The 27286-nt window shown below is 42.7% G+C and overlaps 1 protein-coding gene and 1 pseudogene across 3 annotated transcripts in view; one reads left to right on the top strand and one right to left on the bottom strand.

Annotated features, from left to right (window-relative positions):
• Nucleotides 1-27286, top strand: part of ATP2B2 (ATPase plasma membrane Ca2+ transporting 2) — a 423952-nt gene that overhangs the window by 69945 nt on the left and 326721 nt on the right. The window lies entirely within an intron of this gene.
• On the bottom strand, nucleotides 121-829 carry LOC138158401 (NADH dehydrogenase [ubiquinone] iron-sulfur protein 8, mitochondrial pseudogene; annotated as a pseudogene).

The following is a 27286-nucleotide window of genomic DNA, read 5'->3' as shown; positions in this document are numbered from 1 at the left end:
GGAGGGGCAGCAGCTATCAAGGACTCCCCAAATGGAGAAGTGGGGCCTGGGAAAGGGGGCCAGCGGAGCCCAGGCCCACAACTCGACGCGTCCCTACTTCCATCAAGTGAGACTCTCATCACCCGTTTGTAGGCTTTATTCTGGGGGCCCAGACTGGGCGGGAAGGGAGTGGCCAGGAGTCCGGCTTCACCGGTACAGGAAGTCGGCCTGGATGTTGGCGGCGATCTCGGCCTCCCACTTGTCCCCATTATTGAGAAGCTTCTCTTTGTTGTAAAGCAGCTCCTCGTGGGTCTCCGTGGAGAATTCAAAGTTGGGGCCCTCCACGATGGCGTCCACGAGGCAGGCTTCCTGGCAGAAGCCACAGTAGATGCACTTGGTCATATCGATGTCATAGCGGGTCGTCCTGCGGCTGCCGTCTGCCCTGGGCTCGGCCTCGATGGTGATGGCCTGGGCCGGGCACTCGGCCTCACAGAACTTGCAGGCGATACACCGCCCCTCCCCCGAAGGGTAGCGCCTCAAGGCGTGCTCCCCGCGGAAGAGCGGGCTCAGCGGGCCCTTCTCAAAGGGATAGTTGATGGTGGCAGGTTCCCGGAACAGGTAACTCAGAGTCATCCCCAAGCCTCGGATGAGCTCTGTCCACAGCAGGGTGTGGGCTGCTCGGTCAGTCACAGACTTCATGTCCGTGGTGGCCGCCTTCACGTTCACATACTTGTAGGAGGAGGCAGAGGAGGGACTGCCGTGTAGTCCTCTGGCCAGGCCTCGGCAACCGGCTGCTCCTGCTCTCCTGACCCGGGAAAGGACACGCGGCAGTCATGTTAGGGCCACTCATCTGGAGGAAGCGCCGGCGCCGTCACCGCTGCTGAACCTCAGAGCCGGGTCCCATAGTCCACTTTTGATTGGTGCTTGTAGAAGGAAGGTAGTGAGGAAGGGAAGAAGGCAGACAGGAATGGACAGCCCGTCTCTTGTCTTGCAGACTTCAGCGGCTCTGTCCCCACCTTGCTGCCAGGCCCAGCAGAGGGGACAGGAGGAGGAGCAGATGTACAGTATCTCCGATGCCAAATGTGGGGAATAGAAAAGAGTGGACATGAAGGGAGTTTTAGTCAGTAAGCAGGTCCAGCCAGCAGGCCTATCCCAATGCCGGCAAGGCAGCAAAGACCAACTAGGGTTGTCGCCCTAGGGAGTGAGAACCAGGGACATGCTCACTGAGCACTCCCTTCTGTTCTCATAGAAGCTATTCAGGCCAAGCAGCGTACTCCAGGGTGTGGGGCCACACCGAGGAGAGCCTGGGTCACCACACTTGGCAGTCAGTGCAGACTTCCATGCCCCTCCCTGGCAAGAATGTTAAGCTAACTTGGCCTTTTGCTTCTGATTTTGGTTGTAAAGTTGATTTGTTTAACAATCCTCGAATGTCAGAGCTGGGAAGGGGACTCGGAGAAGACCAAATCCAGTCCTTCTCCTCACTTGCCCTGGTCTGCTCCCAAGAAACTGCCACCCCTGGAACCTTCCTCTTCTCATTGGTGGCTCCCTCCCTGAGAAATCATTTTGGGAAGGAGACCAGCCTGTGTCATATCTTACACTGGACTTCCTACAGGATTCTCTTCTTTTTCCTTTTTACTGCATTTCTCCAACCTGGGAATATTCTTCACACTGTCTTCTCTTCTTCCTGATTTTTAGCATCCCAAATCTGTTGTCTTCTCTGATCAAAATGCAAGATCTTTGAAAGCAGATACTTTTGCTCGCTTATATTTTTATGCTCAATGCTTATCAAAGTGGCAAGCACATTGCAAATGCCCCCTAATGAGTGCTTACTCTATATCTATCTGTCTCTCATCTCTCTCATTCTCTCTCTGTCTCTCCCTGTATCCCTCTGTGTCTCTGTCTCTGTTTCTCTCTCATTTGCCCAATGTCACACAGCTACTTAGTAGTAGAACTATGTAGAACACAGGCTTCCTGATGCCCACAACAATCTTGGGAGGCTAGTAGTACAAGTATTATTACTACCATTTCCTGAATGAAGAAACTGAGATGAAGTGAGATTCTGTGGCTTGCCTCCAGGGTAGGAAGCAGGCTCTAGTCACATCCTTGGGTGTTCTGATGGAGGAGGTCACGCATGCTGAATGTCTGAGGTCCGTGTGCCCAGACCATTGGGTGAAGGTTGTGGTCTGAGGTAAGTATTCTCCTGGGCACAGCCTGGCAGAGCTGCGAGTGTGGAGATCTGAGGATACCATCCTTTTGGGGCAGTGCTCAGGGGAGTGCTGCTTAGCAGGTGACTTCCTCCCTCTCCCCATGGCATTTGAGTCTCTGTTCCCCCCGGGCTCATTTGTGGCTTGGCACAGATGGCCCAATGAGGTATGCCCTCAGATGTTTGTTCTTTGCTCTTTTGCCAGGAAGACAGTGCTTGTGTGAATATCTGTGATGACAGTGAGCCTCTGGAAATTTGGAGTCAAGGGATACAGCCCATAGATAATAGATTTAGAATTGGAAGGATACTCTGATGTCATCTAGGCTCATTCCATTCATTTTACAGATAAGGAAACTGAGGTCCGTAGAGGTTGAATGTTAAATAACTTGTGTAGGATCATCTGTTTCATATGTGACTTGCCTAAGAGCATACCAAGAAATAATAATAAAACCAATCAATCAACATTTATTAATAAATAATAAGTATTGATCAAAGATATATAATATAAATAACAATAGCAGCTAAGATTTATAGCGCTTTAGGGTTTACAAAGCATTTTATATCTAGTATGGTATCTTATTTGAGATAACCCTCTGAGAGAGATTAAATGATTTCCCTTGGGTTGAACCATTTAGTAGGTTCTGAGATGGGATTCAAACCTAAGTCTACAGACAAGATAGAACTCAAAACTCCAAACCTACTGGTGTATCCATTATGCTTCCTCCTGCAGCTAACTCACCTTGCCTTACCTGTACAGAGTGAATATACATAGACTGTCCTTAGCACCTGCAGTAAAACAGTCTGTAATAAAGACAGTTTTGTCAATGATAACAGTGGTGATGTTTTCCATCAGTCTGCAGATGAGCTTACATCTCAATACTTATTTAATTAAAAAAAAGCCACCATTTTATCCATTTTGCCAGTGCCTCCAGAATATTAAATCCAAAAGAATGATAATCCGGCAGCAGGCATTGATTAGCCCCTATAATGGGCCAGAGCCTAGAGATACAAAGACGGAAATAAAAAGTCCCTCCCCTCAAGGGTCTTAGCAGGTAGTGACTTCTTTCCTGACAGTTTCTATCCAGACCCCATCAGTCAGAAAGTATTTCTTAAGTGTTTACTCAGTACCAGGCACTATGTTGCAAAGAAAGGCAAAAATATAATCCCAACTCTCAACAAACTCCTATTCTAATGGGGGGAGCATCATGTGAATTGCTAGATACATACAAGATACAGTATATGCTGAGAAGATGGAAACAAAATTGGTCAGGGGAAGGCTGTAGTAGCTGGGTGCCTGGGGGAGGCAGGAGCTCTGAATACTTATTCCAGAAGGTGGGATTTAAGCAGAATCTTGAAGGAAGTCAGGGACTTCAGAAGGTAAAGGCAAGGGTATTGCTGAGAGGTAGGAGATCTCAGGATAACTACTAAAACGAGAATAATAACTGACATTTCCATAGCTCTTTAAAGTTTATAAAACACTCTACAAACATATTCTCCTTTAAGTCTCACAGTGCCCCAATGACAAAGGTGTGAGGGGTGTTTGCTCCCATTTTTCAGATCAGGAAATTGAATCTCAGAGAAGTTAAATGACTTGTCCAGGGTAATGTGGCTGAATAAATGCTAGAGAAGGGCTTGGAGCTGGTTTTCTGGAGTAGCCAGTATGATAAGTGGCCTCCTTGTTTCTTGTCCTTTTCTTTCTTTTTTTTGGAGGGCAATTGGGATTAAGTGACTTACCCAAGGTCACACGGCTAGTTTTTGTGTTAAGTGTCTGAGGCTGGATTTGAACTCAGGTCCTCCTGACTCCAGGGCCGGTGCTCTATTCACTGTGCCACCTAGCCGCCCCGTTCCTTCTTGTCCTTTTCTTGAGTCCATTCTTCACAGAGCTGCTCATTTGATAGTTGTGAGATCTCTGCAAGTTGTTTAAACCTTCTGGACCTTGATTTCCTCATCTGTAAAATGCCACTGCTTGTGCTAATAGCTAATAAGTAATACCTGATGTTCATACATGCCAACTATGTGCCAAACACTGTGCTGAACACTATAATTATGGCCTTATTTGATCCTCATAACAACCCTGGCTGGTAGGTACTATATTATCCCCATTTTCCAGATGAGCAAACTGGGGCCAACAGAGGTTAAATGACTTGTCCAGGGTCATACAACTTTTAAGTGTCTGAGGCAGGATACTAACCACCTCACTGGTCCATCTATGGGTCTGCTCTATTTATAAGCATAAATAATAAATAAAAAATTTAGGGAGGGCTCATTCTGGGCCAGGTTCCACGCTAGGTTCTCTGAGAGGCACAAAAATGATGTTGGATATGGCCGCTGTCTTCTGGGAGCTTCTAATCCTGTTGGGGGTAAGTGAGAGGTGCAGACATGAATTGGTTAAGTCACTGCAAATCTTTATGTGACTTAAATGGGTCAGTAAGCATTTGTTAAGGGCCTACTGTGAGCTGAGTCCTGTGCTAGGCACTGGGGAAGAATGTTTAGCTAAGACAACACAGTCTGTGCCCTTGTGGAGTTTATAATCTAGTAAAAGTATGAAACATGATGATAAAATAACTCATGGGCAAGAGAGATATTAACAAAAGGTTAGATGAGACAGCTAGGTTTTGTAATAGGCAGAGCCCTGGGCCCGGAATCAGGAAGATCTGAGTTCAAATCCAGCCTTAAACATTTATTAGCTGTGTGACCCTGGGTAAATCACTTAACCTTTGTTTGCCTCAGTTTCCTCAACTGTAAAGTGAGGTTAATAATAGGGCCTACCTTCCAAGATTGTTGTAAAGATTACATGAGATATTTGTAAAGTACTTAACAATGCCTCACAGACTGAAGTTATTTAATAAATGTGTTTCCTTCCTTCCTATTTGAGGCCCAAGGATGAAGGGGATAGAGGTAGAGGTAGAATAAAGAGGGAGAATCAAAGAGAACTTTATAGAGGAAGTAGTATTTGAATTGAAATTTAAAGGAACTCAGTAGGTAGACAGGTAGGAGGGAAGGTATCAAATGCACAGAGGTAGGAAAATAGACAAGATACATATGAGGTTTCAGACCTGATGAGTCAAAGGTGCTGGTGGGATATGTTGATAATTGGAGCTTTGGACAAAAAGGCTGGAAATACAGATTTGGGAATCTTCTGTATACAGGTGGCAGATCCAATCAGTACTAATGGATTAGATTTCCAATGGAGGTATAGAAAGCAAAGCAAAGACCAAGAACAGAACCTTGGGGAATGCCTGCTGTTAGGGATCAGGAGAGGGAGCTATTGATGGATATGGAGGAAGTGCCTTTCAGGGAGATAGACAGATCCAGTAGATTGTATGTGGTGGTGTTCAGTCCTGTCCAACTCTTTGTGACCCCATTTGGGGTTTTCTTGGCAGAGATACAGGAGTGGTTTGCCATTTCCTTCTCCAGCTCATTTTTACAGATGAGGAAATGGAGGCAAACAAGGTCAAGTGTCTTGCCCAGAGTCACACAGCCAATAAGTGTTTGAGACCAGATTTGAACTCAGGAAGACGACGTGAGACCTGGCACTCTATTCACTGTACCATCTAGTTGTCCCTTCAGTAGATTACAGTGTCTTGGAAGCTGAGAGTTTTTAATAAGAGGGGCTTGGTAAGGTTTGGGTGCTATGGAGACTTCTCCTAGCCTCTCTCCACCCATTAGAATGTGAACTACCTGAAGGAAAGTGCTGTTTTTATCTTTCTTTTTATACTCAGAGCTTAGCCTAGTGCCCGGCACACAGAAAGCGCTTCGTGGACATTTTTCTTTATTTGATAGGGGGTTTCACAAGGCAATGGTGGACTGATTCTGTTTCATCAGTAGTGGGGGCCAAGGAACCATGAGGATCTCCTGATTGGCCATGGTGCCTCATTTCTCCACTTACATCCAGCATGGGAATTTGCAGAAGGATATGCTAAATTTCCTGTCCCCCACGAAAGCAGCGTCAGATCATTTGTCTCTATTGCTTAACCAGAGAAAGCCAGAGGCTGTGTGCGGGTTAGAACTGGCACCCAGTGGCCTTATAGGTTTTATGCAGAGTGACAGATTTATCGTCTCCATTTTCTGCTACCTTAACTTCCTGTAGAGACCATTTTGGTAAGTCAAGTCTGCTTATGAAACCAGCTTAGGCACTGCAGGACCTCCTTCTTCCTGAAAGAATGTTCCAGTGAGTGGGCCCTGTGAACACTCATAGAACAGGAGAAGGAGGTGGTGTAGTTGTGGGAGTGAGTGTGAAATAAGTCCAAGGCTGGTGAATATGTGGGCATGTGGCTCCCTCCTTGGCATCCAGACCACCCACACTGGATGCATCATTGTCCAGGAGAACTGGGTTGAACTGCAGAGATCTAGACACCAAATTCCATCCTCAGACATTTTGAATAGCTTGGTGGAATGGAAAAGCTTTTGGAGTCATAGGGTCATAGATTAAGGACTGAAAAGGATCTTAGATGTTCTCTAATCCAACTCCTTCATTTTACACATAAGGAAATTAAGGGGCCAGGGGAGAAAGTGACCATGACTTGTACAAAGTCATACAGGTAGTAACTAACAAAGCCAGGATTCAAATCTGTGTCCTCTGGATCCAAGTCCAGTACTCTTCTCATGATACCACTCTTAAAAGATATGGGTTTGAATCCTAGATAAATTGAGTAGTTATGTGACCATGGTTAAATCACTTACCTACTCAACTCAAGTCAACTCAACAAATCGGAGTATTTGCAAAGCATTGTGCTAGATACTAGAGATGCAAAAAAAAAAAAACCAAACCCAAAAGAAAATAGTTCCTGTCCTCAAGAAGTTTTTAATCTATTAGATCTCCATACTCTGCATCTGTGAAATGGGAGCAATGACCCTTACTCTATCAATTTCACTGGGTTGTTGTGAGAAAAGCAACTTTGCAAATTCAGTCCACTTTCACTGGGAGAGCAGGACCATGGCTTATCCACACTTGGCATCTCTGTTAATGGCTGGTTGGCATAGTAGCTACTGAAGAAATTTGTTTTTAATTTTATTGAAGCAACCCTTAGAATGCAACATAAATGTGAACTCTTGGCATTCTCACTATTATTACTAGAACAGCAGGCTGCCTCCCTTTGGTCTCTATTAGGAAATCCACTTAGTCTTATGAAAAGCTAGGTGATGTGCTTGATAGGTGGACTCTGGTCAGGAAGACTGGAATTCAGTTCCAGCCTGAGATGCTTTGCTGTGTGACCCTGGCCAAGTCATTTAGCCTCTGTTTGCCACTGTTTCCTCATCCACAAAATGGGGTTATAATAGCACCTTCCTCCCAGAATTGTTGTGATGCTAAAATGAGATATTTGTAAGCATTTTGTAAAGCATAAAACACTATATCAATGGAAGCTATATTTTTATTATCATTCAGACATATGTCATTAGTTTCTCACATTTGATACTAGAGGCATCACCATCATTATCATCGAGGATATATTACTAATGGCAACAAATTAACTTGAATAAATCAATCAACAAGCATTTTTTTTTAAAGCATTTGGGGTTAAGTAACTTGCTCAAGGTTACACAGCTAGGTGTTTCTGGGTGGGTGCTAAGTGTCTGAGCCCGGATTCAATCCCAGGTCATCCCGACTCTGGGGCCGGTGCTCTTACTCGCTGTGCTACCTGGCTGCCCCATTCAACAAGCATTTTTAAAGGACTTATTATATGCCAGATACTGTGCTAAGTATTGGGGATACTCAAGAAACAAAAGTAGTTCCTGCCCACATGGAGCTTCTATTTTAATGGGGGAGTCAATGTGTGTAAATAGGTCTCCTGGCAGTTCCATACAGAGTAGATGGGTGGTAACCTCAGAGGGGAAGGCACTAGTAGAAAGAGAGGCTGCATCCTCTCTCCTGCATAATGTGGCATTTAAACTGAGGATTTAAAAAAGTCACAGATGCTAAGAGACAGAGGGGAAGGAGGAGTGAATTCCATGCATGAGGGGATGCAAAGGCATGAAGAGGGGATCCTCAAGTGTGAGCAAGAACAAGTAGACCAATATGGCGCCAGTGTGGAGTGTTGGATTTAAGAACATTGGAAAGATAGAAAGGGATGGGGTTGAGAAGGGCTTTAAGAGTGGAACAAAGTTTAAATATGATCCTAGAGGTAATAGTGAGCCATTGGGGTTTACCGCTTAGGGGGGAGGTCTATAGTCAGCTCTATACTCTTTTTGGTGTGTGCAGTGGATTTTGGAGTTGGGACAGACTTGAGGCAAGGAGACAAGTTAGAGACTCTTGCAGTAATCCAGTGTATTAGGATGTTGGTTGCATGAGTGGAGAAGGGGAGATTATGGGAGAGATGTTACAGAGAAAGAAATGACAAGATTTGACAATTCCTTAGATATGTGGGATGTGGGAAATTGAGAAGAATGTATATAATCAGTCCTGAAATGCCCTTGGGCCATTCCCCACCCTGTCCTCATTCTATCTTTTTTTCCAATTCTTTTTATTAGATTTGGCATCTGATGACCTGGTTTGGGTACTAGCTTTGTTATTCTATCTGTGTGATAATGGGTTAGCCTGTCTTGTTTCTGGGCCTCAGTTTCCTAATTTGTAAAATGACCCATTTGGATTGAATAGCTTTGCCTCCAAAATTCCTTTTAGCTCTAATGGCTAAGGGTCCCTGCTTGTTGCCCTGTCCTGTTTGTGACCCTTTCTCTGGGTTTGGGAGGTGATGGCTATGTACCAGGTTGTCTTGCTTGGGTATGGCACCTGTTCTGAGAAGAGACTGCTTTCAGGAGTCCACATTAAGCAGTTGGTCCAGAGCCTCTGTTCAGCACTTTATTGCCCAGAGGTGCCCTACCAGTCTCTTTGTAAATGGCCTCAGTCCCGCCCTCCCAGAACTTTGCATCCACAAACTTTAATAGTGGATTGACTGGCCACGGGAAGCTGCAGGTCTGGCTGGGCTTAGTTTCTTCATCTGGGAAAGCCACAAGGGTTGCAATTAATTTCTCTTTTCCCACGGCCTTCTAACCCAGGATGATCTAATATCTATTTTGAGAACTGGAAGGGGTCTTAGAGATCAGTTGGTACAACCCCTCCATTTGACAGATCAGTAAAATGAGTTCTAGAAAAGGAAAGTGCTCTGCTCTGGGTCACACATGGGGAAGAAATCAAGGCAGAACCTGATCTCGGGTCTCTTGTCATGTTTCCTCCCCTCTCCGCAAGACTGATGTCTCCCAGAGATGTGGGTGTCATGTTGGTTTTTTTTTTCCCTCTCCTCCTTCACACAAGGAGCCTTGGGTTTAGGGATGAGCAGGGTAATTTAGTTTCCCTCCTATGATTCATAGGGGCCAACTTTAGAAATCTTCAGATAAGAAGAATAGGAGAGAAAAATAGAAGGGCAGCTTGATAGTTCTGTAGAAATACTCTGTGACTTGTAAGACTTTTCGGGTGTGGATGAGTGTGTGGATGGGGAAGGATCATCTCTATGGGAGAGGAGTTGATATATCTGGTATGTTGACAAGGGCAGGCCCGGGCTCCTGCCTAGGAAGAGGTTACCTGTGTCACTTACTTTTCTGTTTCTTGCTTTTCCCCACTGCTTCAGATTTGCTTCTTTCTTGAGAACTAATCCTGCCCCAAACCTACTCTCCCTAGCATATAACAAGGCAGCTAAATCACACACTGGAGAGAGTGCTGAACCTGGAGTCAGCAACACCTGAGTTCAAATGCAGCCTCAGACAATAGCCGTGTGATTTTGGGCAAGTCACTTAACTTATGCAATCTCAGCTATAAAAGGGGGATAATAATACCTACTGCTCAGCATTGTTGCGAGGATAGAATGAGTTAATATTTGTAAAGCACTTTGTAAACCTTAAAGAGCATGTTGTTGTTATTATGAACAGAGATTTTACTTGAGTTTTGCTACAGAGCTCATGTTATCTCTCCTGTCTTTATAAGACCATAGGATGTAAAACTTTGAAGCACCCCATCCATCCCCTCCCTTCACAAAGGAGAAAAACCTAGGCCCAGATTGTTCATCCCCTTAATAAAAGGATTTGTTCTGTAAAACTTGGACTCAGTAAAAAGGCCACACCCAAGGACTTAGGAGGCCACATGTGGCCTTGAGACCTAAGGTTCATCACCCCTGGGTCCGAGGTCCTTATTTTAAAGAGGAAGAAACTTAGACCGATATAAGTTAAGTGACTTCTTCAAAATCACAGTGGAATTTAGTGCAGAGCTGAGATTTCGACTGAGGTTGACTTCAAAGCTGTCTCTCTTTCCATGGTGTCTCTTGCTAAAGATTATTCGGTAAGGGGCAAAGCCAGAATTCTAAATAGGCTTCCTTCTAAATCCATTAGTCTCTTCTGTACACTCTAGGGGAAGCTACTTCTCCTCTCCACAGAGTCCCAGAATTCCCAAGGTGGACAGGACCCTGAAACCATATGCCTGTTTTTCCAAGCAACATTTTGCCCAGACCTACCTCTAAGGACCCTTCCAACTGTATATCTATGATCCTCTGATGGATAAGCATAGAATGAAGCTACGGAGGGGCCTGGAAGCAGACTCTAATCAGTCCCCAGTGGTGAGAAATGAGAATGTGAGTCTTCTGGGGGAAGAAAGGGGAGGCAATGGTGGTGTGTTAGGAAAGGAACACCCTGGTGGACTTACCCCTTTCCTTCTGACTCAAATCCTGCTTTCTTCAAGAAGTCATACTAGAGTTTGAGCAAAGAAATGCATGTAAGCTCTGGGGCCAAGCTGTAGCTCCAGGAATAACTGGGAGACGCATAGAAATGTGTTAGGGGTTCAGGGGAGAAAATGGAGTGGCATTTTCAGCTGAGGTAAATATATCCCAAATGCCCAGATGCGATTACTTGCTCTAATAAAGCGGAAAGAGCACTGGGTAGGAGGGAACAGGCTCAGGGTTCTAGGTTTGGCTTTGACACTATCTTGCTATGTGCCCTTGGCAAGTAATTTCTTCTCTTTGGCCTTCAGTTGCCTTTCCTGGTAAAGTGAGGTGATTAGTCTAGGTTCCAGTACCATCTTTTCTATTTGACAGAGGTTGAGACTGAGGTTAACAAGTTGAAGTGACTTATCCAAGGTCACTTGACTAGGAAGTGGTAGAACTGGGACATCTTGTATCCACCAGGGTGTTCCTTTCCTAACACACCACCATTGCTTCCCCTTTCTTCCCCCAGAAGACTCATATTCTCATTTCTCACCACTGGGGACTGATTAGAGTCTGCTTCCAGGCCCCTCTGTAGCTTCAGTCTATGCTCATCTAGCAGAGGATCGTAGATATACAGTTGGAAGGGTCCTTAGAGGCCAGCTTGACCAGACCCCTCATTTTTACAGAAGAAAAATCTGAAGCACCTAAAGGGTAAGTGACTTTCCCAAAATCACAAAGGTAGTAAGTACCAGAGGGGAGATTTGAACAAAGGTCCTCTGATTTTCAATCCTGGGTTCTTTCCACTGTACCCAGAATGAGAGGGAAAACTAGAGTCCTAGGCAATCCACAAACCAACAAAGACAGGCAGGTGTTGGCTGTATCTAGATGCCCTTGCCTGATGAGAATATTTCTCTCTTCAATCTTCTTTATCCTTGACCTTTCTATAAGACCCCCCAGGATTCCTACTGACCTAATTTCTGTTTCCCTTAATATTTTCTCCTTATTCTATCTCTCTTTGGGCCCTCCCTTGGGCTCTGGCAAAAGACCAAGCCAATCAGCATTTAGCTACAGTCTTGTCCAACCTTGAACACCAGAATGTCAGAGCTTATAGGGATGCTAGAGATCATTTCATTGAACCCTTTACTTTTTTCAAATGTAAAACTGAGGACAAGAGAAAGTAAATAACTTAGTTGTCCAAGATCACAAAGGAAATTAGTGGTAAACTCAGGACTAGAACCCATCAATGTCTGTCCTTTCATTTTTTCTTAAGGAGGGCTTTCTCCAACATATGTGTGTATATCTGTATCTATCTATGTCTATGAAATCTCTCACTCTGAGGTAGGTACTTTTATTATTTCCCTGTTGCAGATAAGAAAACTAAGGCTTGAAGGGCTAGGTCACTTGCCTAGTTTCACATAGCTATATGTATATCTGAGGCCACATTTGAACTCAGGTCTTTCTCACTTCTAGTGGCACACTGTAGCTTCAGTCTATACTGCCTAGCTGCCTTGAGAGGGACAGTGAATGGGAGGATGTATGGGACTGATCCAGAACTGGAAGGGCAGGTCAGTTTGGGTAGGTAGCTGGGGTTTAGACTCAATCTCAGAGGTTCCTCCTAGCACTAGGTTTCTGGTTTTAAAGCCTGTAATTCGATGGTTCTAAGTTATTAAAGCCACTGTGAGACCCACAGACAGCCTTTATTTTCCCCTCCCATTAACTTTGTAAAATCATGTTGTATGTGGTCAGAAAGGAGGAAACAGAAAGCAAGTGATTGAAAAGGCCTTACAAATTGGAGCTTCTCATAGGAAGGGGAGTCCATTTGTTTGGAGACAAAAGCCAGAACTTTTTGTGTGATTCAAGTATTTTACGACATTTCCTTCAGTGCCCTATATGGTCATCAATATCCACATGAGCTTCTGTTTTGTGCTGTAGTAGTGCCACTAACTAGCTTGGTAGCTGGCCTGTAAGCAGATATTTGTACACATTTACAGCAGGAAACTCATTTACATCTACAAGGTTTGAGGATAAAATAATGACTTTTTTTTTTTTAAAGCAAAAGGATTGGAACCTACATGATCAAAAGAACATGGTCTCTATCATGGTAGTCACCTTGGGAGGTCATGACCTTATTCCAGTGATATGGCTTTTGGTCAAAACAATGAAAAACAATGTAGCATAGTTTGGATCACAGACTCAGAGAATGCAAAGTTGGAAGGGACCTCAGCACCATGCAGATCAGCCTACATGAGCAAAAATCCCTTGTACTGCAGGTATGGCAGCTGTTCACCCAACTTTTGCTTAATGACCTCCAATTAAAGGATCCCACTACTTCCCAATGCAGTTCATTCTATAAATAGATAACTTATAATTGTCAGGAAATTTTTTCCCCTCAAACATCAAGTCTAAATTTTCTACTTAACTTCTATCCTTTGCCTTTGTTTATAGCTAGCATTTACATGATGCTTTTGGATTTGCAAAGTGATATACAAATATTATCTCATTTTATCTTGGTTCTGTCTTCTAGTAGCCAAATGGACAGTCTAGAGACCTGAGATTCAGATCCTAGCCTGGACATCTCTAGCTGTGTGACTCTGTCCAAGGTACTGAATCTCAGTTTCCTCAACTGTAAAATGGATGTAATGATACTTGGGCTACCTCCTTCCCAGTCATGTGAGGACAGTGCTTTGTGACCATGAAAATATAGGAATTTGAATTGTTAAACCATTGTGGAAACTCCTTTTTGGAAATTCTCTTTATAAGAGAATGAACCTCAAATCTTTAAATTTGTATCTCCCCACTTAATTGTTCACCTTATTTGCCAGAGTGGATTCTTGACAACCTTTAACTGTTTATACCCTCTAGAGATACTGAAACTATTTAAACAAACATGCTCAAAGCTCTGAAAGCTGTTTCTAGAGAGGCAGCCTTATAAAGTGATGAATAGTGGTCTCCTTTTTAGAATTAATGTACAATTAGAAAAATTCACTTGGAGTGTTTGCTCAAAAAAGAAAAATCAGCCATTAAGCCTGATCTGTCTACCTGATGCACTTTATGATGCATAGCGTCCAACTTTGCCATCTTTGCTACCCTGCTTGAGTTAGAGCCTCTGGTTAATGGGCAAATAGGATAAAATTTAATTTCCTCTTAAGTACAGGCTAATCATTTATGGTTAGGGTATTTGGTGTCTGAAATAATTAGTTTTACATTATACTTGGAAAAAACAACAACTGAGAAATGTTATTTCTTGTTGCCAAGCATCAGATTAGCGAAATTGGACTACAGCTGTGACTTCTGGGAGTGCTAAAAGCTTTGATAAATTAAAGGATTTAACCCCAAGATATTCCATTTACCAACAGTATCTACTCATCTGTGCATCTCCAAGTCCTGAGAGAAGGGTCTTGGCTAGACTCAGGCTGCTCCCAAACTCTTTGCTTCATGCCTCATCCTTCATTCTTATCACTAACTACATTGGCAGGGGCCTTGGTTCTGCTGGAAGCTGTTTTGGGTGGTTTTTCATTGTAGATTTATATGTATGTATATGTATGGTTGATTGAATTATTCTATGTATGCCTATATTAATCTCATCCTATAAAGACTGGATTGGGAAAGATAGTCAACAAGCGTTTATCAAGGGCTTATTATATGCCAGGTTCTGTGCTAAGTTCTGGGAATGCAAAGAAAGATCCAAAAAAGTGTCTGTACCTTCTTGAAGCTCACATTCTAATAAGCAAGAAAGCGTGCAGATGACTATGAACATATCATTTTATCTCTATCTCTATCTATCCTTATGCTTATGATTCTGTTTGTATGTACCTATACTTACATCTTGACTCCACATCTCCTTCAGAAAGAGGGGTAGCAAGCTTCCTCATAGATTTTCTGCTATTATGATTGACCACAGGTTGATCAGAATTCTCAAATCTTTCAATGTTCTTTGTCTTTATGATGTTGTTATTGTATAAAATTGTTATGGTTCTCTTAATGTCACTCTGTATCAATCCATACAAGTCTTCCTAGGTTTCTTTGGAGCCATCCCTGTTATCATTTCTAAGGCACCATAGTATTACATGATATTCACATACCATCATTTGTTCAGTTATTCCCAAATTGATTGGGTACCCCCTTTATTTCCAGTTCTTTCGTTACTGAAAATCATTGTGTGCCTGTGACTGGCACACTGTGCAGGCCTGATTACAGCTGAAGGATGATGACAATCAGAGATTCTCACATCTGTAGAGCACTTTGCAATTTCTAAAGTACTTTTCCTATAATATCTGTATGAGATAAGTGGGGCAATATTATTATTTTCACATTACAGTTGAAGAAACCGAGGCTCTGAAGGGATGTTTGTTGAATTCAATTTAAATCCATTATTTTATCAGTGTGGACACTCCCTAACAGTATGAACTATAACCCATAACAAAATATTTTCTCATTCTGTTTGATTCTTATCCTTAGCTTTCTATAAATTCTATGGAGAAAAATCTAATCAAGTGTATTGGAGATCTTCCTTTGGACTTTTTGTATTTCTTTTGATGTATTTAACCTCACTTTCCATATGTGGCTAGTCCCTCTCCTTTTCTAGTTATATTCATTCTTAATTCTATGTTTTATACCATTTCTTGCATGCAGGTTATCACTGATAATTTCTGGCTGCCTACTTACAACTGCTTTGTGCCTTTACATTGCTATAACCACAAAGGGAAGAAATTACTGTCTTGTAGTTTAGACCATCTCATCTATGCAACATCACCTCATAATTTTCTTCCTCTCTTATTTTAGCACAAAATCTTAGAAGAGCAGGAAATAAGGAAATTAAGTAAATGGTGAATGTAGCAATGAGGACAGTTGTAGTCAGGCAAAATCACCAAGTTTAAAAGGAAGGACCTTGTAGAAAATAAGAGTGAAGAGGCTTGCCCCTCTCTGTGTTCTGGCTAAAGTGGTTTTCTGAGACTTATATGAACTGATACAAAGTGAAGCAAACAGAACCAGAGGAACATTGTACACAGTAACAGCAATATTGTAAGAGAAAGAATTGCAAATGACAACTACTCTCTGCAATACAATGATCCAAAACAATCCTAAAGGAATTGTGATGAAAAATTCTATCCACCTACAGAGAAAGAACTGATGTCATCAGAATACAGACCAAAGCATACCATTTTTTTCACTTTTCTTTTTAAAATTCTTTTTTTTTGCACAGAATGACTAATATGGAAATGTTTCATATGACTACACATATATAACTTATATCAGATTGCTTACCATCTTGGGGCAGAGGGAATAAGGAAGGATAGAATTTGAAACTCAAAACTTAAAAAAAATGTTAAAACTTGTTTTACGTGTAATTGGGGGAAAATGAAATATTATTAAAAATAAAGTGGTTTGGGGTGGCTAGGTAGTGCAGTGAATAGAGCACCAGCCCTAGAGTCAGAAGAACCTGAGTTCAAATGAGGCCTCAGACACTTAACACAAAAACTAGCCATGTGACCTTGGGCAAGTCACAACCCCAATTGCCCTCCAAAAAAGAAAAAAATAAAAATAAAAAAATAAAAAATAATAATTTGATTCACTCAAAAAACATTTAAAAATAAAGTGGTTTTTCTGCAGGAATCAAATGGTTAGCAGGTCAGAAGTGTTTGCAATGAAATGGTACCTCTGCTGCAGAAAAGTCACCTCTTGCAAGTCCTTTTCTAGTCCCTCCTACTCCAGGGTGTGATTTGTTGCTGATATGAGCACAGATCCTCCAATCAGTCTGCAGTTCCACTGCTATGAAAAATGTGTCCTAATAGCTTCCCTTCTTCCTCAGTGTCCATGAAATAGATTTTCTTAAGAATAAAGTTCCTTACCATGAGTTCTATGTGGTAATGCAGGCTGAGAAATCAAATTGCTCTTCTCTCCCTTTTCTTCTTCTTTTCGGCTTTTCATCCCCACCCCCTTCCTTCTTGCTCATATGGCAGATGGGAGGCCCAGTAAAAGTGCAAGGACGAGTGGGATGAGTGATGGTTGCTAACTCTATTTCTCTTGACCTTTTGCTGTACAGTCTGTTTAAGAACAGGAGCGCTTGCTCAAATCGGAAATGATAAATTATGTCTCTCTTGATCTTGATCCAGCTAGTAAAAGGAAGTAGGTTAAGAAAAGGCAGAGTTACAGGGGGGCAGTTCACTTCTCTGGTCAGAGCTTCAACATCTCTTGAAAATGGGGTAGGGGGTGGGGGTTAGATTAGATGGTCTATTCTAAGACCCCTGCAGGCATCAAATGCTGTCAGTTATGCATGCATATTTTTCCTACTTCAAAATTTCCCAGAGGTCTTACCTTTTGGAGATACAAAAACCCAACTACTTTGCTTATGAATTTAGTGCTCAAAAGCACCTTAGAAGTGACCTAATCTAACCCATTCACTTCACATATGTGGAAAATGAGGTGGGGGGGGGGGCGGCCAGGTAGCATAGCGAGTAAGAGCACCGGCTCCAGTGTCAGAACGACCTGGAGATCGAATCCCGGGCTCAGACACTTAGCACCCACCCAGAAATACCTGGCCGTGTAACCTTGAGCAAGTTACTTAATCCTGATTGCTTAGGGGTGGCCAGGTGGCTCAGCGAGTAAGAGTACCGGCTCCAGTGTTGGGGGACCTGGAGATCGAATCCTGGGCTCAGACACTCAGCACCACACCCAGAAATAACTGGCCATGTAACCTTGAGCAAGTTACTTAAACCCAATGATTGCTTAAAAAAAAAAATGAGGTCAAGGGAGGTGACTTTGACTCGCCCAAGGTCATAGGTAATAAGCATCCAAGGTGGGATTTGAAACTAGATCCTCTGATTTCATACTGGTTAGTGCTATTCTGTGTTATGTTGCTTCTATTGCTTATATAAATGATTGTATCCCAGGCAGCTTCTGGCCTATATTCAAAATCTTGTCTCCCTTTAGAAACCATGCCCTATCCTGACAGAGATAAAGAGCCTGAGGGACAAGAATTCCCCTCTCCCCCCAAAATAAACCACCTGCAGAAAGCGATGCCATTTATGACAAACATGTTATGGTCCCCTTCTCTTTCCTCTCCATTGGTTGGTAGTAGGTGGGGAGCCCAATGTGATGTAGGATCCTTGACCTCTCAACCGAGAGAAAAATATGTCCTTATAGAGACATCAATAGATCATAGTCAGGTGAAGGTAAGTCAGTCCCTTTTCCATGATAAACCAGAGACTGTAATAACAAGGCAAAGGCCCTTTAGTGTGTTCACTTGAGGAGTGGGTTTAGCCCTGGGCCAGTCACTTCAGAGATAATAAAGCCCCAGAGGGTAAAAGATCTGTGTGAACAATAGCAGCTGTCCATGGTGTTGACATTTCTTCTGCCTTCACCCACTTTGACTCCTTGTTCCTTTTAAAAATTCTCAGCATTTCTGTCTTTATATCCTGACTGCCTTTTGAACCTTGCCCCTCCTTCTGTGATCTCTGTTCTGACAACTCTTCCCCAGCTTCTGTGGGTTGTCATGAACCATACTGACTTGCTTGCATGACCATGACTTTTAGTTATGCCCTGTTGACTTCCTGGATTCTTATCCTTCCTAAAGGTCTGCCATACTGCAGGCATTGCTTCTTCTTTGTCTTATTCCATGTGTCCTTGCTTAACCTAGCTGGGGAGCTTAGTCCCTCTATGAATTTGAAAGAGCACTGTTCTATGGACTGAGACTGTACTAAGTACAGTCTAACTAACACTGTACTAAGAGTACTTGAGCTCTGGTCCACCCTCCACCACATTTCCCTTGAAAAGCTTTCCATATATCTTTGCTAATCTTCTGAATACCATTTTATGGTGTGCCTTTCATGTTCAAATACCTTGGACGATCACTTCCTACAGCACCAAGTTTATTTTCTTCTGCGTGGTTTTCAGAATTCTTCATATGCTAGACCTGATCTACCTGGACTACCTTTCCCTCATCACACATCTGGACCTCTAGCCAGGTTGATACCTTCTCTGTCCTGTCAGCATGCTGTCCTTTTGAAAGAATAAAGTTGAATAAACCAAATGGGTGGTTTCTATGATTGTATGGAAACTCAGGATTTTGATAAAATCAATCAATCTTTTATAGAATCAAAAAGCCAAGGGACTTCTCAGTTCTGTTATCAGATTACTCATTTTACAAAGTGTTTCTTTCATCATCTTTCTGTGCATATTAATAAATGTGTTTTCACTATTTCTAGTTCCTGGTGCTCAAGTTTAGACATTTCTAGCTGCTTCCAACCTCTAAATCTATGATTATATGATCCTATGGCATATTTTGGAGAGAGTAAGGAAACTAGGCTGGCTGGGTGGAGGGCAGATGTTAGTGAGCAATGGAGGGGGGATGGGAAGGATTAATTCAGATAGGAAGGGTAGGGCTAAACTCTACAAGACTTTGAATGCCAGGATGAAGAAGTTCAATTTTATCCTGTAAGCACGGGGTGGGGGGGGTGGCTTTGCAATTTTTGAATGGAGGATTTTGAACATTATAAAATTTCAACAAGTTCCTTGGAGAGACAGCTTCATATCCCAGTCTCACCCAATTCTCTAGTGACATTTGGATTTCATCTTATAGGCAGGTGGCTCTGTCACCAAAAAGCTATTCATATAGATACAATTGTGCCTTTTCCTAGTGGTCATGACTCTCCTTTTTATTTTTTGCTTTCTTTTAGAAACAGTGAGCTAGACACAAACCCTCTCTGTTCTCTGCCGTTAGAGGAAAGAAATACATTGACTCATCCCAAGAAGAAGCTTTCACTCCAAAATAGGCAAGAGCCTTAGAGTGTAAGGCAACATAGAAAGTACTAGAACACAGAGGGAAAGGAGATCTGGGATCAGTTTCTACCCCTGATGTCTAATAAGAAGGCAAGCATGGACAGGTCCTTTGGTCTTCCTGAGCCTGTTTTCTTATCTGCAAAATGGAAATAACACTTGTAGTGCCTGGTTGTGTGTGAAGGAGTTAGCAAACTTTGGGATGCTATTTGAATTTCATTGATTATTATAAATGATATTTATATAGTTTTCTCATGTAAAAAGAGGGGGTTAAATTAGAAAACCTGTAAGCGTCAGGCTTAGATTTGCTAGACATAGATAGCTAGATTTGATTAGATAGAGATAAAGGACATTCCTATATTGCCAAAAGAATAATTTTCATAGAATTTTACCATTAGCAGATGCCTAGGGCCATCAGGGCTCTCTCTTTGGCCAAAATAATAATCTACATAGCACTTTACCACTTTACATACATTTGCTTATTGTATCTTTATAATAGCTCTGTGATTATCAGAGAGCTAGTGTTAGTTAGCAGAGCTAGTGTTGTTCTCTCCATCTTGTAGGTCATAGTATCACAGAGTAGATTTGTAAGGGAGCTTAGAGGGCATCTAATCCAATATGTATCTGAAAAAGAATCCCGTATTATGGTATTTCTGATAGATGACCATACTTCCTTTGCTTGCAAACCTGTAGGGTAGGAGAACCCACTCCTTCCTAGTATAGTTCTGTCTATGTGCTAGTCAATTCCAGTATTTCTAAGAGTAGAGACAAAGACCCCCTTGATCTAACTCCAGAGATTATTGAGGGTACGTATACAAACCCATTTAGTGGAAATACCATCTCATAGAAGAAGGATCCAAAGAGATTTATATGTTCTGGTCCATCTCACTGCTGCCTGCTAGAGTCACCATTTGTTTAGTGTAGGGGAAATGAAGCAGTGCAGATAACTGCTTCTCCAAAGGTGGCTTCATACAGGCAATAGCTGAACCCATGGATGACCCCAAGCTGCTGGGGGTAGTTTTATCTTGAGATAGATAGGCCTGGCAGTGCAGCTTTGCACTGAGGGAGCTGGAAGTACCAATGCAGAGTTAGTAAGCCCTAGCCACATTTGATATACCAATTATGGCTGAGTTAGATAAGGCTAACAATTGAAGTTGGTAGAATTCCTTTGGCATTAGGAAGTGCATTTTCTTCTCAGATCCAACTCTTACAATCTTTCACTTTCTTTAAGGTTTATCTTGTGTGCCATTTCCACGTTTTCTTCCTCCCTCAGTCCTTTTCTTCCTTTTCCTCCATCTTTCCCTTCCTCCCTCACTCCCTTCATCCCTTCCTTTCTTTCTCCCTCCCTCCTTCATTCCTTCTTTCCTCCTTTCCTCCCTTCTTCCCTTCCTTTCCTCCTTCCCTCCCTCCCCTTCCTCCTTCCTTCCCTCCCCTTTCTTGATTCTCCTGGTTGTCAATGCTCTTTATCTCCTCAAATGTCCATAGATTATATTTATAACTCTGTGTAAGTCTTATATCCCTCTAACAGAATCAACCAACCAATTTTTAGAAGATAAACTCCTTGAAGTGGGGGGGGGGCTGTTTTTAGGTAGGCTTTATATCTCTAGTAAGAAGTAGAGTAGACCAGAACATAGGAGGTGCTCAAAAAATTCTTGTTCAGTTCATTTGTGTTTAAGCCACATTTCCTAGAAGTGTGCTCCCTTCTCTGGTTGCCTCTTCCATGGACTTTGCATTTCTCCCCCTCAGATTGAGGGGCAGTGTAGTATAGCAGTAGAGTTCTGGCCTTGGAATCAGGAAGCTGTTGTTGCTATTCAGTTGCTTTAGTTGTGTCTGACTCTTCGTGATCTTGGCAAAGATAGTGGACTGGTTTGTCATTTCTTTCTCCAGCTCATTTTACAGACAAGGAAACTGAGGCAGACAAGGTGAAGTGACTTGCCCAGGGTCACACAGCTAGTAAGTGTCTGAGGCCAGATTTGAACTCAGGTCTTCCTGACTACAGACCCAATCCTCTATCCACTGTGCCACTTAACTGCAGGAAGACCTGATTTCAAATCCTGCCTCAGACACTAGCTGTGTGACCGTAGGCCAGCCACTCAACTTTTCTCAGCCTCAGTGTCCTCAGCTATAAAATGGGAACAATCATATTGCCAACTTCATAGAGTTATTGTGAGGATAAAATAAGATAATATATGTAGAACACTTTGCAAACCATAAATCATGATATAAATGTTAGTTATTATTACTGCTCTTTATAAAAACCTGCAGTTTCTTAAAAACCAAGTCTGAGTTTCCAAGGTCATGTTCTTATAGACTATAAGGGAGAGCCCTGGATTGAAGCTGGCTGCCTGTTCTGCTCAGCTGATTTGGCACTGTTGTCTTTCCTTTGGACCTTAAAGCTATTGTACACATCCTAAAAATAACCCATGCCACTTGGCATCACTACTTTGTGACTAATGGCTGAGTCCCATCATCATGCAATTAGAAAACAATCACCTTTCCTTTGCAGTTTTGATTTTGGGGAAAAAAACCCAAGCCAAAAAGGTTTGATACATTTTGAAGTACACTTTTTAGTATATCTTGGGGCAACATTTGTTCCCACTAGAACGCATCTCTGGCATCAGAGTGAACAGGGTGAAAAGAAGTACTCTATACAAAGATTCTCTTTCCAGGCATCTCAGTAAATGCTGAGAAATGTTGGGTGCTTTCACTTGAATAAACTAGATACTTCCACCTTCTTGAAATGAAGAAGAGAACAGAGACCTGGCAGAAACTGAGGCGGCATGGTGTAGTTAAGTATGATATAGGGAACATAGGTTAATATCTCAGGGTTAAAGAAAAGAGCGGATCTATGTTCAAATCACTTTTCTTCTACTTTCTTTTTTAAACATCAAAAATCACCTTTTCTTCTTTGTTGTCAATTGGCTCTTGATTCCTTTGTACTTGCTGTACCCTTATGAAGGAGTGGGCAGGGAGGGCTAGGAGATTGTGATTCAGAACAGCTAAAAATTCCCAGCTTGCTATATAATTTCTCTTTAATTCTGGGTATGACATTTCATTTCCTTTGGCCTCAGTTTTCTAATTTGTAAAATGGGTGAGTTGGACTAAACAAAGTGGCTGTCAGCCTTAAATCTGTGATTTAGCTAGGTGGCACAGTGGATAGAACACTGGGCCTGGAGTCAAGAAGGCCTGAGTTCAAATCCAGCTCCAGAAACTTACAAAACTCTTTGACCCTGGACAAGTCACTTAATTTCTGTCTGCCCTGGTTTTCTCAAACTCCCGGGGTTCTTGTGAACATGAAAGTATATAATGCAACATTGCATGGTATGTGGTAGGTACTAATGCTAATTCTCGTGTCCTCTATATGTTCATGTCTGAACCAGTATACATGCATTTCCTGCCTTGGACTTGTTGTAGTTCCCAGGACTTTCTTGTCTGAGCCTCTCCCCTGAGATCTGTTAATCAGCCAGAGTAACCTCGATCAGGAAACAGAGAAGGCAAATTGGTTAATACTGTCTGTCTGCTGCTGCTGCTGTCTTGTTCCTGCTCTAGGCCTGAACCCCATTTCCTGAATCAGTCTTAGAACCTAGAATGGTTTTTTTTAGAACTTCAAAGGGTCCTTAAAGATCTTTTAATCCAACCCCTCTCATATTCCAGTTTTGGAAGCTGAGTTCAAGGAGGGGGGAATTTATAATTGATCAATCAGCAAGCATTTATTAAGTTCCTTCTTAATGTTGTTCTGGGGAAATAGATACAGATGTGAGATGGGCCTTAAGGAGTGTCCATTTGACTGGAAATTACAATATGAGAGTAGTCTGGTTTGAGTCCCCCCCACCCCAGGTCCTAATAACCCGCTGACTTTAACTCAGAACAGCAAAGCATTGTGTTGTGGACAGATCATGGAATTGGACATTAGACACTTGGGTTCTAGTATCCATTTTGCTGTCAATCGGTAAGCATTTATTAAACTTATACTATGTGGCACACACTATGCTAAGCTCTGGGGATTCAAAGAAAGACAGAAGGTGGTTCCTGCTCTCCAGGACCTTTTGGGCACATTCTTATTCTGAACCTCTGGTCCTTCTGCTATCAAATGAATGGGTGGATGAAAGGATCTGCAGGTCCCATCTACCTCTGAGAGTCTATAATTAACTGTTTAGTATGTGTATTGTCACTTGCGGGCAAGGCCCTAATGTTTTAAAACTTGGATTTGGGCTGGAAGTCAGGGAATATGTTGCTCTCTGTCTACCATGCCAAAGACTGGGCCACAGCTTGCCCTCTTGCCCTCTGTCTGCCTCCACCCACTCCTGCCTCTCTTTATGGAGAGCATCTGGCACCTAGAAGGCTTCATTTCAGAAGCCTGGTTCCCAGCTGTCTCCTTTGAATGGATTTTAGAGTTATGACCCAGCTGTCTCTTGGAGCTGAGTCAAGCCCCTCTTGCCTAGGTATGGAGAGTTAGGTCCCCCTCAGGCCTTCTGTATCTTCAAGGAGCCAGACTTTTGTTACTGTCATATCTGGGCCAGGCAAGTCCAAGTCTTTGTAGCAATGCAGACAGAATATCAGAACTGGGAGGAGGCATCTCAACCAATCCCTTCCTTTAACAGACACAGGAGACTGAGACTCAGAGGGGTGCCATGATTTGCCCCAAATCACACAGGTAATCAATGGTAGCATCAGGACTAGAATTCAGCTTTCCTGCCCCTAATCAGTTCTGTGCTTTGTCCACTCTACCATGGTACCCCTAGGTATATTGTAAGCATCTTATTTGTCCTTCCTGGCACCACTGTCTGGGCCTTGCTCTTTCTGCTCACCACATACTGGGGCCTAAACCTGGCTCCTTTCCCCAAGCCCCAGGATAGCTGGGCACCACATACTGAATGCCAGGGGCTTGGTGGGTCTGCCAGGGCAGCAGATTGTCTGGAAGGGAACTGTGTGACCCCTACCTCCATCTCTGGGCCACATGGATCAGCAGCCTAAAGCCCTCATTGCTGGCCTGAGAGGCAGAACATTTCGGTCAGTCAGAAATTATTGACTGAAATGTCACCTGTGTGGCCAGTCCTCTGCTGGGTACTATGTGGATGAGGCAGATAAAATAATCGCCCCTTTAAAGATGTAACAATTGTTTTTTTTAAATTTAAAGATATTAACATTGAAATTTAAAGATGTTAAAAAAACAGAAGTTTTGTTAAAATGTGATGTTTTTCAATGTATTAGCAGAGCTCAGAAGAGAGAGATATTGATGAATGAGGCCTGGAATAACCAAGGAGGAGATAAGACTTGAGTTGAGCTTTAATAGTGGGTAGGATTGGGAAAGGAGAGGAGGCATCTCAAGTAATGGGGAAAGGCAGGCACAAGGGTACAGAGGTGAGAATGAACATGTGGGAAGAAACTGGCCCTCCTGAAGTAGGGGGGAAGGATTGGGGAGCCATGAGGGGTAGCTATAAATAGCTCCCATCAGGCCAGTTTGTGGAGGGCCTTGGAAAATAGACTGTCCTTCTGCCTCAGCTCTAAGGATCTATTGTGTCTTTACCAAAGGCTCTGTGGTTTGGGGCACACACTCAAGATCCTTTGTGGTCAGGCTAGTTATCTAGTATGGTCCAAGAAGGAGGAAAGAGAAGGTAACATCTTACTCCAGAAGGTTTTCTAACAGCTGGGTCAATTTCAGGAAGGATTAGTGAAGGTCTGGGAACCAATTAATTACTAAGCATTTAAGAACTACTTACCAGTCAAAATAAGATGATCAAGCCAGGACAGATCACAGAATGTAGAATTCTGAACTGAAGAAGGCCTTAGAACATAGAATGTTAGAATAGAGAATTTAAAAAAGTTAACCAGTTTTATTTTCCTTATCTTTTGTTTTTAATGTCACTCTCATTTTTAAGATACATCCCTTCATCTCCCTTACACATCAAACCATCCACTATAACAAGGAAAATCCTCGCCCCCAATCAACACATCAGTTATGTCCAACACTGTGTGGGTGTTCTGAAACCAGCTTGTACTAGCTAGCTTTCAAAAGCTGATTGTTAAATTTTCAGGGTGAGCATTTACATCTCAGAAATCAAGCAAATGGTACAGTTCAGGACTGGATTTAATATTTTATTGATTGTCTAGAATCAAAAAAGTAATGGAGAAAATTTTAATAATACAGATTAATTTTCAAAGTGTGTCATGAGTACTTTTTTTTGAGAGTCAGTTGTTAAACATTTACCCTTGTCTGACAGCATATGCAATATTCTTCAACCGTAGTTTAAAGTGGGAGGAGGAGAAACGTGCCTAAAACATAGAATGTTTAAGGGCTAAAAGGGACTTGAGAACATAGAACCTTAAAAGTGAATGAGACGTTAGAGTTTGGGACATTAGAGCTTCAAAGGACCTTGGATCTCATCTCGTTCAGCCCTCTCATTTGAGAGAGGAGAAAACTGAGGCTCAGGGAGGATAAGTGGTTTGCCCATTGATGTGCTATGTTCAGTGCTAGGCATGGTGGAACATACAAAATTGTCTACCAATCCATGCCTTCAGTGAGCTTACAGTTTAGTTGAGAGAGAAGATAGATGGTAAGCAATAGCAGTGTAAGTTGAGTGCCACCTGAGTGCAGATAGTAAGTATTTAGGGGCTCATAGGAGGATGAAGAATCTCCATAGAGGCTTGACATGGACTTTGAAGGATGGTACTTAGTACATGTAGGTAGAGACAGAAGGAGGGTATGCTGATAGAGAGACAGAAAATGTCCAAATGCCCATGCCCTAGATAAGAAAGAGAAGTGGTCTACTGTTCATCATGTCTTCTGTTATTTTAATGATCTGTGCTCCCTTTGTTACTGATGCGATAGACTCAAGCATTTCTGCCCTTTGGGCTTTAATTTCTTTGTCTATCAAATGAAGACTGTGGATGCCCCTTAAACTCTGTTCTAGCTCTATGATTTGGATCTTGTTGCTTTGACTTCTAGGGACACTTATTGGACTGTGCTGAATTTCAATGTCTAGTTCAAGGGACAGGCCTGTGTCTGCCTACCCTCAGTCTTTTAAGAACCCAATCAATAACCCAGAAGGGAAAGAGACTTTCTCTGTGTGCATAGATTTGGTTGAATTTACATGAAGCCAAGTTTCCTTGAGAGAATATTCTGAGTCAGTAGCTACTGGACCATGAAGAACTGCTCTCTGCCAAAGCTGGGGAGCCAACTGAGGCTGGAGAGCTCCAAAAAGAAAATGACTCAGAGGGGTGGAAGAGAAAGCGACATCTTTAGAAGAGCCCCCATTGTTTTCCAGTGCTGGCTTTGCCCCAGACTTACAGAGTGACCTTGGCCCAGTCTTAGCACCCCCCTTTCATTTCCTACTTTGGACAGAATGTGATGGTGACTCAGGGACTGTTTTAAGAGGTGCTCTGAAATTACCCAACACCCTGCTGTCTGTCCAACTGAGGACTTCCCAGGCTTGAAATTGCAAGGATCTTGTGACCCTGTCTGATCCATGGCTTGTCCTACCTAGCCTCTCTCTCTCTCTCTCTCTCTCTCTCTCTCTCTCTCTCTCTCTCTCTCTCTCTCTCTCTCTCTCTGTCTCTCTCTCTCTCTCTCTCTCTCTCTCTCTCTCTCTCTCTCTCTCTCTCTCTCCCTCTCTCTCTCTCTCTCTCTCTCTCTCTCTCTCTCTCTCTCTCTCTCTCTCTCTCTCTCTCTCTGTGTCTCTCTCTCTCTCTCTCTCTCTCTCTCTCT

Source organism: Petaurus breviceps, unplaced genomic scaffold (assembly GCF_028583685.1).
Source record: "Petaurus breviceps papuanus isolate PSGF00001 unplaced genomic scaffold, PetGlider_PUasm1.0 174, whole genome shotgun sequence".
Taxonomy (NCBI): Eukaryota; Metazoa; Chordata; class Mammalia; order Diprotodontia; family Petauridae; genus Petaurus; species Petaurus breviceps.
This window is presented reverse-complemented; position numbering and strand designations above follow the sequence as displayed.